This window comes from Pelobates fuscus, chromosome 2 (genome assembly GCF_036172605.1).
Source record: "Pelobates fuscus isolate aPelFus1 chromosome 2, aPelFus1.pri, whole genome shotgun sequence".
In the NCBI taxonomy this organism is placed as follows: domain Eukaryota; kingdom Metazoa; phylum Chordata; class Amphibia; order Anura; family Pelobatidae; genus Pelobates; species Pelobates fuscus.
Window position 1 is genome coordinate 8,089,970 of NC_086318.1, and position 14,546 is coordinate 8,104,515.

The 14,546-nt window shown below is 46.2% G+C and overlaps 1 protein-coding gene across 1 annotated transcript in view; it reads left to right on the forward strand.

Annotated features, from left to right (window-relative positions):
- The first annotated feature begins 1,366 nt into the window (after positions 1 to 1,366).
- The window catches only part of LOC134586403 (glucokinase regulatory protein-like), a 163,488-nt gene continuing 150,308 nt past the window's right edge, over positions 1,367 to 14,546 (forward strand). The window contains exon 1 of the mRNA XM_063441904.1: positions 1,367 to 1,466. The gene's annotated coding sequence lies outside the window, so the exon portion shown is untranslated. The remainder of the gene's footprint in view (positions 1,467 to 14,546) is intronic.

Below are 14,546 nucleotides of genomic sequence, written 5' to 3' on the forward strand. Positions count from 1 at the left end.
TCAGTCGGTTAAGGAGTGTTTTTGGATTTGAGGTAGTGGTACAGGGTACAGCTCAGTCGGTTAAGGAGTGTTTTTGGATTTGAGGTAGTGGTACAGGGCACAGCTCAGTTGGTTAAGGAGTGTTTTTGGATTTGGGTAATGGTACTGGGCACAGCTCAGTCGGTTAAGGAGTGTTTTTGGAATTGAGGTAGTGGTACAGGGCACAGCTCAGTCGGTTAAGGAGTGTTTTTGGATTTGAGGTAATGGTACAGGGCACAGCTCAGTCGGTTAAGGAGTGTTTTTGGATTTGGGTAATGGTACTGGGCACAGCTCAGTCGGTTAAGGAGTGTTTTTGGAATTGAGGTAGTGGTACAGGGCACAGCTCAGTCGGTTAAGGAGTGTTTTTGGAATTGAGGTAGTGGTACAGGGCACAGCTCAGTTGGTTAAGGAGTGTTTTTGGATTTGAGGTAGTGGTACAGGGCACAGCTCAGTCGGTTAAGGAGTGTTTTTGGATTTGGGTAATGTACTGGGCACAGCTCAGTCGGTTAAGGAGTGTTTTTGGAATTGAGGTAGTGGTACAGGGCACAGCTCAGTCGGTTAAGGAGTGTTTTTGGAATTGAGGTAGTGGTACAGGGCACAGCTCAGTTGGTTAAGGAGTGTTTTTGGATTTGAGGTAGTGGTACAGGGCACAGCTCAGTCGGTTAAGGAGTGTTTTTGGATTTGGGTAATGGTACTGGGCACAGCTCAGTCGGTTAAGGAGTGTTTTTGGAATTGAGGTAGTGGTACAGGGCACAGCTCAGTCGGTTAAGGAGTGTTTTTGGATTTGAGGTAATGGTACAGGGCACAGCTCAGTTGGTTAAGGAGTGTTTTTGGAATTGAGGTAGTGGTACAGGGCACAGCTCAGTCGGTTAAGGAGTGTTTTTGGATTTGAGGTAGTGGTACAGGGCACAGCTCAGTTGGTTAAGGAGTGTTTTGGTATTTGAGGTAATGGTACAGGGCACAGCTCAGTCGGTTAAGGAGTGTTTTGGGATTTGAGGTAATGGTACAGGGCACAGCTCAGTTGGTTAAGGAGTGTTTTTGGAATTGAGGTAGTGGTACAGGGCACAGCTCAGTCGGTTAAGGAGTGTTTTTGGATTTGAGGTAGTGGTACAGGGCACAGCTCAGTTGGTTAAGGAGTGTTTTGGGATTTGAGGTAATGGTACAGGGCACAGCTCAGTTGGGTTAGGAGTGTTTTTGGATTCCAGGTAGACGGGTACAATGCAGAGTTCAGCAGTGTTTTTCTGTCCTGCAGCTTGTGATTTGATTTGGAGAATGACAGTGAGTGCTTGAAGTTTAACCAGCCGGATTAATCATTTGTGAAGTAATGAGATAACAATGAGACAAACAAGTTATTGAAAAGCTAAAACTGATAGACAGAACCCAGCACAGAGTAACTGAGAGACGGAGGGAACCAAAACACTCATTTAAAAAACAGGAGACAGGAATTGGTACGTTTTAAAGACTTGGGCACCTGAGACTAATTGATAATAAACCGTTATTTCCTGCAATTTATCACATTACAATCCCTTGCTGTATACCGCTGGCTATATTATCCTGCTCTATAAATGCCAGCCAGATTATATCTTTATTAGAGCTTCTTTTTAAAATTATTTGCAGTAGAATAATTCTTAGTCTAAACATATTGTGTAAACCATTGGCCATATGTTAAATTATTCTTAAATCTATATTACTGGCCATAGTGTATGGCTATATGTGTATACTGCTGGTATATTATAACACTGGGTGTATGGCTATATGTGTATAGTGCTGGTATATTATAACACTGGGTGTATGGCTATATGTGTATACTGCTGGTATATTATAACACTGGGTGTATGGCTATATGTGTATAGTGCTGGTATATTATAACACTGGGTGTATGGCTATATGTGTATACTGCTGGTATATTATAACACTGGGTGTATGGCTATATGTGTATAGTGCTGGTATATTATAACACTGGGTGTATGGCTATATGTGTATACTGCTGGTATATTATAACACTGGGTGAGTGGCTATATCTGTATACTGCTGGTATATTATAACACTGGGTGTATGGCTATATGTGTATACTGCTGGTATATTATAACACTGGGTGTATGGCTATATGTGTATAGTGCTGGTATATTATAACACTGGGTGAGTGGCTATATGTGTATACTGCTGGTATATTATAACACTGGGTGTATGGCTATATGTGTATACTGCTGGCATATTATAACACTGGGTGTATGGCTATATGTGTATAGTGCTGGTATATTATAACACTGGGTGTATGGCTATACGTGTATACTGCTGGTATATTATAACACTGGGTGTATGGCTATATGTGTATACTGCTGGTATATTATAACACTGGGTGTATGGCTATATGTGTATAGTGCTGGTATATTATAACACTGGGTGAGTGGCTATATCTGTATACTGCTGGTATATTATAACACTGGGTGTATGGCTATATGTGTATACTGCTGGTATATTATAACACTGGGTGTATGGCTATATGTGTATACTGCTGGTATATTATAACACTGGGTGTATGGCTATATGTGTATACTGCTGGTATATTATAACACTGTGAGTGGCTATATGTGTATAAATAAAACGAGCGCGCACAATAACCAGACAATGTTTACTTTTCAATTGGCTTGGCCGTGGGGTTTATTCAAAGCTCAAGGGGCTTACAGCCATAACTTTGTAACCATAAAACATTCAACATATGGTTCAACACCTTTCAAAACGTTTAACTTTATTAACCACCAAATAGCCAGTCAGTCATAACTAGCCTGACCGCCTTTTATTTAAAGCCATCCTTCCCGAGAACTTGATGGTGAGGATGACTGTTGCCCCAATGCTTCATAACACCATGACAATACAGTTAAAGGACCACTATAGGCACTCAGACCACTTCAGCTTAAGTGGTCTGGGTGCCAGATCCCTCTAGGGTTAACCCTGCCTGTTGTCATATCGGTTAAAGGGAAACTCCAGTGCCAGGAAAACAATCCGTTTTCCTGGCACTGCAGGTCCCCTTTCCCTCCCACCCCACAATCCCCGGTTACTGAAGGGGTGAAAACCCCTTCAGTAACTTACCAGAGGCAGCGACATGTCCCACGTCGTGGGACATGTCGCTGCTTCTCCCTCCGCCTCCTCTCTGCATTGCGTCGACCGGTGGGTGAGACCGATACCGCCCGGGGAGACCTAATGCGCATGCGCGGCAATGCGACGCATGCACATTAGAGCTCCCCATAGAAAAGCATTGAAAATGCTTTTCCATGCTTTCCTATGGGGAATTGAGCAACGCTGGAGGTCCTCACACAGCGTGAAGACGTCCAGCGACGCTCTATCACAGGTTTTCTGTGCTATGAAGCAGGAAGTACCCTCTAGTGGCTGTCACTAGAGGTGGAGTTAACCCTGCAAGGTAATTATTGAAGTTTATAAAAAACTGCAATAATTACACTTGCAGGGTTAAGAGTAGTGGGAGTTGGCACCCAGACCACTCCAATGAGCAGAAGTGGTCTGGGTGCCTGGAGTGTCCCTTTAATCCAGTCTCTAGTGGCTGTCTCATTGACAGCCGCTAGAGGCGCTTCCGACTGATTTTCACAGTGAGAAGACGCTAGGAAAGCATTGAGAATGCTTTCCTATGGACTGACTGAATGTCCTCTTGCCGCGCATGTGCATTCAGCCAATAAAGCCCGAAGGAGAAGGAGAGTCCCCAGCGCCGAGGGAGCCCGGTGCTGGAGAAAGGTAAGAATTTAACCCCTTCCTCCCCCTTCAGCCCAGATACCTGCCTCTCTGACCAACTGCCACAATATGCAATATTCCTCACATTCAAACACCAGACAAAAAACAGATTAGCTCCTTCATTGCCTATATATATATATAGTTATATGAGTTAGGTGCTTATGATAGCACAGTGTGAAATGCCATAAATAAATGTAGGATAATAAAAGAGCAAGTTGGTTGTGGTGTGCCGGAACCGATGATGAGGTAGGCCTGAGAAAGAATAGGGCCTACCCAGGAAAAGAAATAGAAAGGAAATAAATGTTAAAATGTGGTGTGGTGGGAGGGTCCTTCAACGCTGACCTCGAATGGTAATGAGCAAGGTAAGGGGAGTGCCTTAAGTAGGCTAGAGGTAGCAAACCAGCACCTCCCACAAACCAAGGCAAATTGCCTTAATACTTGTGTTAGGTGCTTATGATGGTACAGTGTGAAATACCATAGATAAATGTAGGATAATAAAAAGAGCAAGTCGGTTGTGGTGTGCCAGAACTGACGATGAGGTAGGCCTGAGAAAGAAGAGGGCAAAATTGAAGTAAACAAGTGTATTTACAGACAACCAATACATATACATTTTATCAACCAGACATGTTTTTGAAAGCATCCCTTAATTCTTGTACTGGGTTTGGTATGTACCGTGAGTAAGCGGATGACTTCCAGCACCCCAGTGTTTTGATAACATGAGTTGGGATGTTTACACTGGAGGCTGTGGACGCGGTTCCTATACGAAAGGAGTGCCCTGAGTAGTTGGCTGCGTTGAGGCCCAGTTGTGTGAGCAAAGACCTGACGTACGTCATGAAGGTTGTAGTGGTGAGTACTGAACCTTGCAGCTGTAGTAATGGTTGTGAGGGTAGTAAGTTATGATGCTGTATGTAGGCATCAAGAACCCTGACTGGACACCATCTGTTGTGCGTGGGATAGTACGGAATGTTTACGGGTATGTGCTGACTGGCTTTGGAGTGAGGTAAAGTCAGGATGTAATGATCCATATGTTTTGTCAAGTGGGAATAGAGGATGAAAGGAGTAGTTTGGGTCGTGGAGGTTGTAGTGAATTCTCTCGGTCTTAGAAATCCATAGTAAGCTATGTATATTGCTGTTTTGATGATAGAGTATGTATTGGTGTCAAACGGTTTTAAGTCAAGCAGGTTAGATAATGCTTTAAAGATATGGTTATCTATGGGTAGCCTCTGGGCTGTATGTGTGGGTTCTGATTTCTGAATACCTCTGAGTATGGTCTTAATTAGGTGAGAGGCCATGAAACTGTTGTTATTTGGGTGTAAGATTAGCATGTGGTGTTGAATGCCAGTGAGAGAGTTTGATGGTGTTATATGACATTTTAACTTTAAGGTGGCAAAAGGAACCAAACCCCCAAAAAGATGTCATAACAAATGGTTGCATGATGTTATGTTCCAGAAGGAATCTTTTGAATAGTGTGAAAGCCCTGTTGTATGTTTTGTGTGTATTGTTTGAAAGTGCCAATTGGGACAATGTCCTGCTATGCTGCATGATGGTTTCTAGTCCAGTATGAGTTGTTGAAATGTTGGAGTGATGGTGGCTGTGGGCGCCACTGACGGGAGTGCTTGATGAAACGCCTGAAATTTAAAGCAAGACAAATTGTCAGCAGCTGTGTTACATACACCTGGAACATGGAAACAACATAGGAAAAAATTATGACAAGCTGCCAACCAAGTGAGTTTCCTCAGAAATCTCATGATCGTAAGGGATTTGGAACGACCTTTGTTGATGTGACAGGTTGCCAGGTTATCAGAGTAGCAACAAACTGGCATGTTTGCCCATAAATGACCCCATGCTACGGCTGCCGCCACGATGGGATAGATCTCAAAAAGAGCTGAGGTAGTGGAAAAACCTTCCAAATCCTGAACTGCTGAAGGCCAGCTGCCCCAAAGCCATTCGTTCCCAAAAATTGCTGCAAAACCTGTGGTAGATGCCGTATCTGACCAAATGGTGGGAGATGAGTTAGTCAATTGAGGGAGGAACATACTTTTACCCTTCCAAGTGGATAAAAATCTCTTCCACATGTTTAGATCTGCCGTAGCTTGGGTATCTAAGGACAACCTGTGCGTGTCATGTAGGAAAAGTGGGAAAAGATGCAATAGTCGTGATATAAAGGAGCGGCCTTGAGGTATGATGCGCATAGCAAAATTTAGTGATCCCAGCAGGGACTGTAGCTCTTTGCGGTTGCAAGTACCGAGCTGAAGGTAGCTGTTTATGTAAGTGAGAATATTCACTGTCTTATCGTGTGGTAGGCTCGCTTGCATTGTGGCGGAGTCTAATTGGATACCCAGAAAAGTGATAACCGTGTCTGGCCCCTCTGTTTTCTTAGGGGAGATAGGTACACTGAGTTGCTCAAATAGCTTAGTGGTAGCTTTGAGACTAGTAGGAGGGGAAGTGTTCTCCTCGACCAGTAGGAAATCGTCCAGGTAATGTAATACCGTAGGGCATCTGGCTATGTTCAATAGTAACCAGCATAATGCTTCGGCAAATGTGTCAAAAATAGCTGGGCTACTTTTGGACCCAAAGGTTAACCGGGAGAAAAAAAAATAAAAATAGTAGTTCCCGGACCACTTTATGCCATGCAGGTGCCACAGTGTGGGGTGGATTGGTAGTAATTTAAAAGGCGTTGGTAATGTCGGTCTTACTGAGCCAGGCTCCAACCCCTGCTTGTATGATAGCGGTAATGGCGTGATCTATGGTGGTGTATTGCAGGGAGAATTCCTCAGAGGGGATGAGGGAATTAAGACTGGGGTGCCGATAAGTCAATGATGAGTCTTTGGGAAGATTTCCCTGTGACAATACCAATGGGGTTAGTGCGCCATTCTGTGAATGGGGGAGTTTTGAAAGGCCCCAATACGAAGCCTTCAGCCACTTCATGAGCTATGAGGGTGTCAACCGCTGTGGGGTTGTGTTGGGCGAATTGTAGATTAGGGCATTCCAGAGTTCCGACTGGTAAGTGTAGGATACCTGTATGGAAGCCTTCTGTTAAACCAGAGATAAGAAAGTCTATTAGGTGTCCAGATGGGTGCTGAGACATAAATGCAGTGAATACTGGCATATTAATGGACGTTCGGTAAGGCTTGGAATACATTTTATTTGGACACATGGTCTTTGCATGTGCCCTAAAACATTTTGAACAGACATGCAATAGTCTACATCCACTGTAATTACAAGACCCAACATTAAAATTATTTCCTATCTGGGACTTTCCCAGAAACTTGATTGGGCGTCCCAGTTTGTCTCGTGACAACTTCTCTGGAACCCCAGAGGAACTAGCTCCTTGCGTGGAGGCATGTTCGTCCGCCGTGTTGGGACAAAAGTTTGTAGTATGGGCTGTGGAGGAGTAGTATGCACAAGCCTGTGTTCTTAGACCTGCAAAGTGTCTGCAAAAATGACGGTATCAATCCTTCCCCACTTGGATCGTGTTCCGTACTGGGAGAAGGCTCCAGACACTTTTGCAGAAAAAGACCTATGGTAGTCATAGAAGGCTGAACCACCATATTTGTTGCCCAGGTCTACCAGCTTGTGATATAGAGATCAAACTCCTCTCTTCTGTTGGGATAGACCGCACAGATGACATCCCTGTAAATACCAAAAGCTAGTACAAATTCAGGGATAGTCAGTTTCCTGTTTAGGCGGGCATCCCTAGACCTGACAACAACAGATACATCATCATAAGCATACGTTTTATTCTCAACAATATCCTGGGAGGCAATCAACAGGGAAGCCAGGTTGACGTCTTTACCTTCCAGGATATCCCTTTTCTTATGCTCAGGTATCATATGAGCCAGGCTAACTTCCTGGTCATCCAGGGTGATGGCTGGAGCAACTAATGGCAAGTCAGCTGGTGCTTGTGAAGCAGCAGCGGGTGGCCCTGCTAGAGTAAGGGCCGTGGTGACCGACTCAAGTTTCTCCAGCCTGGAGTTGACCTTGCTCATGGACGCCATGAGTGAGGATAACATGGCATGTATATCTCCTGGGTTGGACTGGCTAGGTCCTTCCCCAGCATCCATGTTATTAGTAGATGTGCATGGCAATTTGAAAAGTTCTGCTTTCCTTGCTGTAGCGGGGTAGGGGGATTTGTCATCTCCTCAATTCCGTGGTTTATACGTGGGATCGTCCAGGATCTGATCGATGCTGGACTGGCTAGCTCTCCTCCTTGTGTGGGAGTGACAGCTCTAGCTGGGGTGCTAGGCAGGGAGAAATCCTCTACCCCTTCCTGAGACATACTATAAACAAAACAATTCATTAGTATAGGAAACCACCAAATTGTACTGGCAGGCTAGCTAGGCCGGATGGCGAAAACATACTTGTTTGGTGACAGATGAGGCCTTGCTAATTGCCAAGCGGCTTGAGAGGCTCTATGCGTTGGCGCGAGGGGTTATTGAGGCCACTCGGTGACTGTAAGACAGGAAACAGGGGAAGGGAGTGACAGGTGAGGCCCTCTCTATGCAACATCCTTTCTGCATTACGGTTTTGCACTATTGGTCTCCCCTCTCTGCTTTTGTATTCCATATTAGATTACTGAGATCCCAAAGAAAGAACATAAGAACACTCACTCAAGGTCCACATTGTACCTAAAGACTTTTTCATCTCCCTTTATTTTATTTAGCGCACACCCTGTATTTGTTGTCTTTTGTACGTACCTGGTAGTATGACAAATTCACAGGAAAAACCTGTGTGGAGCAAATATATATAAGCTTGACAGCCTGAAATGGGTAAAAGAAAGTAGTATGATGAGTGTGGATTGTTGGAAAGATAAACAGACTTATAGCCTGTAGCAGCAATGTTTTAAGGTTTGCTTGCGTATGATTGCAAATAAAATGTTGATACTATGCAATAGATATGTGTTACTCAGAAATGTTGGCATGGCTTTAATAACATATCTGAGAGAGGCCGTGGCCTATGTACCAACAACATGTGTCATATAAATGGTGTGTAAGGGGAACATAAATGTAAGATAATATAAAGATTATTATTATTATTATGCGCCGTCAAATTCCACAGCGCTTTACCCTGCTCAATGAGCTTACATGCTAGAGGGAGTGGGGTAAAATGACACAAAAGGTAAGGATAGTATTAGACTAGTGACAGTTGCAGAAGAGGAATCAGTTGGGAGCTATTAAGAGTTTAATTGATGTGCTTTTATGAAGAAGTGGGTTTTTAAGGATTTTTTGAAGGAGTGGAGACCAGGTGAGCATCTAACGGAGGAGGGAAGCGAGTTCCACAGGAATGGTGCAGCCCTCGAGAAGTCTTGAAGGCGAGCATCAGAGGTGGGAGTATGGACAGAAGATAGACGTAAGTCTTCAGCAGATCGTAAGGGCCTAGACGGGACATACTTGTGTATAAGGGAGGATAGATAGGTGGGAGCAGCATTATGTAGACATTTGAAAGCAAGAACCAGAATTTTAAATTGAGCTCTATATTTTATAGGAAGCCAATGTAGGGACTGACAGAAGGGTGAGGCACGGGAGGTGCGGGCGGACAGGAAGATGAGCCTCGCTGCCGCATTCATTATGGACTGTAACGGCGCAAGTTGGGAGCACGTAAGACCACTGAGAAGCAAGTTACAGTAGTCAAGGCGAGAAAGTACAGTGGAATGGACCAACACCTTAGTCGCATCTGGCGTTAAGTAGGGGCGGATGCGCACAATGTTTTTGAGATGGAAATGACAGGATTTGGCGATAGAGTGAACATGAGGCTTGAAGGAGAGGTCGGAGTCAAAGAGAACACCTAGGCAGCAAGCCTGCGTGGTGGAGTTGATGGTAGCACCATTGACTTGGAGGGAGACAGACACAGGAGTAACAACACTTGAGGGAGGAAAGACCAGAATTTCAGTTTTGGTCAAGTTTAGTTTAAGGAAGTGGGCAGCCATCCAGTTAGAAACAGGAGAGAGGCAGTCAGAGACACTAGTCAAGAGGGATGGGGAGAGATCAGGAGAGGACAGGTAGATTTGCGTGTCATCTGCATAGAAATGATATTGGAAGACAAAGGAGCTAATGAGTTTACCAAGGGAGGCAGTATAGATCGAGAACAGTAGGGGACCAAGGACTGAACCTTGAGGGACACCAACAGAGAGGAGTTGGGGAGAAGAAGCAGAGCCAGAGAAAAACACTGAAAGAGCGCTGGGAGAGGTAGGAGGAGCACCAGGAGAGAGCAATATCTTGTAGACCGATATTGCTAAGGATGAGAAGAAGCTGTTAATGATCAACAGTGTCAAAAGCTGCAGACAGGTCAAGGAGAATTAGGATAGAGTAGTGACGAGATTTTGCAGCAAGTAGATCATTGGATACTTTGGTCAGTGCCGTTTTCACAGAGTGCTTAGCGCGGAAACCAGACTGAAGCGGGTGTAGCAGAGAGTTTGATTCGAGGAAGTCTGTCAATCTCGCATACACAATTCTTTCAAGGATCTTGGATGCAAAAGGCAGTAGCGAGATAGGAGGATAGTTAGATGGGGAGTTAGGGTCAAGATTGGGCTTCTTTAGAATTGGGGTTACAGTTGCATGTTTGAAGGGCGATGGAAATATACCAGAGGAGAGAGAGAGAGCGATTGAGAATTTTAGTGAGAGGTGGAGAAAGAAGAAGACAGAGTACGGATTAGATGCGAGGGAATTGGATCTAGGGAGCAGATGGTGGGGCGGGAGGACTTGAGCAGAGCAGAAACCTCTTCCAATGTAGCGAGTGCGAATGAACATAGAACAGCAGAGGGAGTGAAGTTAGGGGAAGTATTGCAAGGGGGAGGAGAAAGATGAGAGATCTCTTCTCTGATTGTAGAGATCCTGTCAGTGAAGTGAGTTGTAAAGTCTGAGGTAGTCAAGTTAGTAGGTGGAGGAGGTACAGCAGGGCGACAGACAGACAGACATACCTGTGCAGGAAACGTATGATTCAACCCGAGTATGCATGAAAAGGAATTAAATCCTTATGTGTCATGGTTAACAACAAAGAAATGAGGCCTGTAACTAGTGATGTCGCGAACCCGAAATTTTCGGTTCGCGAGTGGCGAACGCGAACTTCCTCAAATGTTCGCAAACCGGGCGAACCGCCATTGACTTCAATGGGCAGGCAAATTTTAAAACCAACAGGGACTCTTTATGGCCACAGAAGTGATGGAAAAGTTGTTTCAAGGGGATTAACACCTGGACTGTGGCATGCCGGAGGGGGATCCATGGCAAAACTCCCATGGAAAATTACACAGTTGATGCAGAGTCTGCTTTTAATCCATAAAGGGCAGAAATCACCTAACATTCCTAAATCACAATGGATATGGATTGACACCTGACATATTGACACCTTGACATATGGATTGACACCTGTCCTCAGAGACCCTGATACAGAGCAGAATAAGGACTGTTCCCCCTACATAGGGTCACTTGCCAGATATGGCGTGGTTGTGGGAGGAGGAGGATGACTTTCACCTCTTCCCCTGTTAGATTCCCGTTGTGCTGTGACATCACCCTTATACGCTGTGTAAAGCACACTTTTTAATTTATTTTGCAAATGCTGCATCCTTTCCGACTTGTAATTCGGTAACTTTTCCGCCACTGTCTGCTTATACCGGGGGTCTAGTAGCGTGGACACCCAGCACAGGTCGTTCTCCTTCAGCCTTTTTATACGAGGGTCCCTCAACAGGCACGACAGCATGAAAGACCCCATTTGCACAAGGTTGGATGCCGAGCTCCTCATTTCCCGTTCCTCCTCCTCACACAGAGCAGAACTGTTCCCCCTACATAGGGTCACTTGGCAGATATGGATTGCCACCTGTCCTAAGGATCCCTGTATTGGGGAACATTGTCGCCCAAACTAATTTATATGCCCATCAATTCCGAGCTACAAATCCGGACTCTTTTTTGGCAAAGATACTCACTGTGCCAGAATTTAAAAGATTCTGGGCATTGACTATGCTGATGGGCATCATAAAGAAGCCCTCCATCCGCTCCTACTGGAGCAGTAGCCCCATCTGCTCTACCCCCATTTACTCCCAATGTATGTCGAGGAAGAGGTATGAAATGATTCTGCATTTCATGCACTTCAGCGACAACAGCCTGTGTCCCCCTATGGAGCAGCCCCAGTTTGACAGGCTGTATAAAATCCGCCCCCTGATTACCCACTTTGCTGCCAGGTTTGCAGAGGCTTATACACCTGGAAGGAATATATGCGTGGATGAATCCCTGATGAAGTATAAGGGAAGGCTGGGATTCAAGCAGTATGTTCCTTCCAAGCGCTCTAGGTATTGTGTAAAGATGTATAAGCTCTGTGATAGCGAGACTGGGTATACTCAGGCCTTCCGGGTGTACGAGGGAAAGGATAGCCACCTTGACCCTCCAGGTTGCCCAGAACATATGGGAACCAGTGGCAAGATTGTCTGGGACCTGATATTCCCCCTGATGAACAAAGGGTACCACTTGTATACTGACAATTTTTATACAAGTGTCCCTTTGTTCAAGCTACTGTACTGTTTTGATACAGTAGCTTGCGGCACAACAAAAAGAACAGCACAGGTTTTCCAGGACAACTTTCACGCACCGGGCTACGAAGGGGGGAGACCTCAGCTCTGCGCCAAGAGGAGCTGTTGGCAGTTAAGTACAGAGACAAGAAGGACGTCCTGTAAGCCTGTGTACTTATGCACAAAGCGTTGTACGATCAGATTACACACATGTGCCATGCACGGCACATGTGTCAACTTGCCCAACTTCAATGCCGCTAACAAATTTGTTCCATTGTCACAAACCACTTTGCCGATATCCAGTTGCTGCGGAGTCAGCCACTTTTCCACCTGTGCGTTCAGGGCGGACAGGAGTGCTTGTCCGGTGTGACTCTCTGCTTTCAAGCAAGTCAAACCCAAGACGGCGTGACACTGCCGTATCCGGGATGTGGAATAGTACCTGGGGAGCTGCCGTTGATGTGGAGCAAGATGCAGCAGCAGAAGAGGACTCAGCCGAGGAGGTTATGGAAGAGGATGGAGTAGGAGGAGTAGAGGAAGTGGCAGCAGGACTGCCTGCAAGTCGTGGCGGTGTCACCAACTCCTCTGCAATGCCACGCATTCCATGCTTGTCAACCGTTAGCAGGTTAACCCAATGCGCAGTGTAGGTTATATACCTGCCCTGACCATGCTTTGCAGACCAGGTATCAGTGGTCAGATGGACCCTTGCCCCAGCACTGTGTGCCAGACATGCCATTACTTCCTTCTGCACACTCGAGTACAGGTTGGGGATTGCCTTTTGTGAAAAGAAATTTTGGCCGGGTACCTTCCACTGCGGTGTCCCAATAGCTAAAAATTTTTTGAATGCCTCAGACTCCACCAGCTTGTATGGTAAAAGCTGGCAGGCTAATAGTTCAGACAAGGCAGCTGTCAGACGCTGGGCAAGGGGGTGACTTTGTAACATTGGCTTCTTACGCTCAAAACAGGTCCTTGACAGACACATGACTGTGGGCAGATGAGCGGGAACTGCTCAAGGCGGGAGACGGAGTGGCGGATGGTTGAGAGGGGGCAAGGAGGACAGCAGTGGTTGACGTGGCTGAAGATGCTGGACCAGGAGGAGGATGGCGGCTTAGAGTAGGCGTGCTGCTTGTACTCATGTGTTGATCCCATAGGCGTTTGTGATGTGAGATCATGTGCCTACGCAAAGCAGTTTTACCTAGGTGGGTGTTGGACCTCCCACGACTCAGTTTCCTTTGGCACAGGTTGCAAATGGCATCGCTGTTGTCAGAGGCAGACACACAAAAAAAATTCCACACTGCTGAGCTCTGCAATGACGGCATTCTGGTGGTGGACACAGCATGCGTTGATTGGCGTGCTGTCGGGCTGACCCCGGGTGCCGATGCATGCTGTCTGACTGTGCCACTAGCTCCTTGCGACGACCTCCCCCTGCTTCCAACTCGTCTCCTCCTCCTCTGTCTCCCCATCTGAACTTTCGTCCTATTCTTCTTCTTGCCGAGCGGGCACCCACGTGACATCCATGGACGCATCGTCATCATCAACCGCTTCACTTGTATCTGACAACTCAGAAAAGGAAGCAGCAGCGGGTACAACATCATCATCACACCGTACCTCCATGTGTTTAATGCTGCCTGCCTGAGACATATCCCTGTTATCTACATCCTCTGGCAATAATGGTTGCGCATCACTAATTTCTTCAAACGGATGTGTGAATAACTCCTCTGACATTCGAAGTAAAGCGTCTGTGGTGCTAGTTTTGGTGGTGGCGGCGGCAGGCGGGTGAGTGGAATCTTGAGAGGTGCCTGAAGCTAAGCTGGAGGAGGATGGTGCGTCAAGGTTCCGAGCGGAGGCTGTAGAAGATTTGGTGTCCTGTGTTAGCCAGTCAACTATGTCCTCAGAACTTCAGGGTACGTGGCCTCTGAAAACTGGGCATTATTCTAGGGCAAAAGGGAATGACAGCACCACGACCACGACGGCCCCTGCGGGGTGGCCTGCCGCTGCCTGTCATTTTTTGGGGGATTCGTGGTACTATGCGTGCAAGCTACTGTGAGACCAGATATGAGTGGCAAACTGGCAATGTGCACTGGCACAGGTCTGCAGAGCACACGCTGAAGGAAGGCCTGACACAGCCGCTTGAAGGACACTGACTGGCTGCTATTAGCTTACACTGGAAACCTTTTTTCTTTGTAAAAGCACGCTACAGAGACACCAGATATGAGTGGCAATGTGCACTGGCACCGGTCTGCAGAGCACACACTGTAGGCCTGACAGAGCCGCTTGAAGGACACTGACTGGCTGC